We start from the raw sequence: 1906 nt of genomic DNA, 5'->3' as shown, positions 1-1906 counted from the left end.
AGGGTTACCAGACTTCTGGGATTCAACACCTTGGAAGTAGCAGCAGCTGAGAACAAGCCATTCTCTAGGGTCTCAGCTTTCTACAGGTCCCTAAGGATGCACATCTGCAAAATGGAACAAGTCAGTTAACAAAAACTGCCAAAATCATTTCTAAAAATGCCTTAGAAAAATTCAGTTTTACAGAGATCAACAGATTGACCATTTCCAGCAAGAGCCATGTAACATACAATTGCATAAAAACCTCAGGTGCTGAAATGTAAAAATAATAGGATGGGGCCAGTTGTAGAGGCTCATACCTGTAATCTTAGCACTCTGGGAGGTCAGGGTGGGAGGATTGCTTAAGGCCAGGAGTTCAAGACCAGCCTGAGTAAGAGGAAGACCCTCTACAAAAAAATTGAAAAATTAACCAGACACTGTGGCAGGTGCCTGTAGTCTCAGTTACTTGAGAGGCTGAGGTAGGAGGATCATTTGAGCCCAGGAATTTGAGGCTGCTGTGAGCTATGATGACTCCACAGCACTCTAGCCTCAGGGACAGAGTGAGACCTTGTCACAAAAATAGGGAGGAAGGGAGGGAGGAAATACCAGGATGTAACCCTTAGTCCTGATCTGCTCAAAACTGGACACAAGGCAAACATAGACTCTGCCCCAGAGCCATTTCATCAAGAAAGAGCCCTGAGAACACTTCAAATTAGGCATCTCTGTTGAAACTGTGAGGAGGTAGCAAGGGGTAGCAAGGGGTGAGAAAGCCTCATCTGGTAGACACAATAACCAAGCGGGATGGCCCATTATTTGATACACATTCCACTGAGAGGAAGCAGATACCACCTCTCAGGCTTTGAGTCAATCCTCTGATTTACCTCTGGCTTGTTTTTTTTTTTCCTTAAGTGCTCTGCACCGTACTTTGCATAAACTCTATGCAAAGGAGTGAGAGAGAGAGCTGGGCTGAGCCTGGACAGGGTCCCACTCACACCAGAATGAGAATCCTTCTCTGCAGTGACAGAAAAAACCCAATGCAAGGAAAGGAAGGAACCAGAAAAGATTCTCAAGAACATATATAAGTAGTGTTTGCCTAGTCATTCACGCATTCACCAAATGCACTGAGTACCTAGCATAGGCCCAAATCTGTGCCAAGTGCTGGGACCAGGGATGAGCAAGGCAGAGTTCACAGCCAAGTGAGGACAGATATCAGTGGGCCATCACAAAGTTAATTAATTCATAGTCTCTGTGATGAGTGTTGTAGGTGAGAAGTCCCAGGTGCCATGGGAGGGTACCTCAGGGGGCCTAAAAAGGACGTTCACAGAAGAAACGCGTCAGCTGAAGACCTATGCTGTTAGCTAGGTGACTGGTGTGCAGGTGTGTGTGTACTGGATGGGGACAGGAGGGAGAAAGGAGGTGATCCAGGCTGCAGAGCAGCAGTACAAAGGCCTCCAGCAGGAAAGCCTATGGTGTGGCCCAAGAATTCCTGAAGGAAGCCCAGGGTGACTGCTGCCTAGAGACCTGGGGGGAAGCATCTAATGGGCCAGGGCCAGGCTAAGTGTGCTCACTTCACACCAGAGACGATTTTGCCCCCAGGGGACATTGGGCAAGGCCCACAGACATTTTTACTTGCCACAGCTGGGGAGTGGGGTGCTACTGGCACCTAGTGGGTAAAGACTAGGGCTGCTACTGAACATCTTACATTGCTCAGGGGAGCCTCACAGCAGAGAGTTGCCCTGCTCAAATCATCAGTGGAGCTGAGGTCCAGTAGCCCTGTTTTATAAGGAGGATGCAAAGCCTCTCATGGATTTTAAGCTGGAAGTTTTCTTGAGGAGATATGTTTCAAAAAGATCACTCTGGGCTAGTCACAGTGGCTCACACCTATAATCCTAGCACTCTGGGAGGCCATGGCAGCAGGATCACTTGAAGT

The sequence above is a fragment of the Otolemur garnettii genome, unplaced genomic scaffold (assembly GCF_000181295.1).
Source record: "Otolemur garnettii isolate 467f Iridium unplaced genomic scaffold, OtoGar3 scaffold00041, whole genome shotgun sequence".
NCBI classification, from domain to species: Eukaryota; Metazoa; Chordata; class Mammalia; order Primates; family Galagidae; genus Otolemur; species Otolemur garnettii.
Note: the sequence above shows the minus strand (reverse complement) of the source record.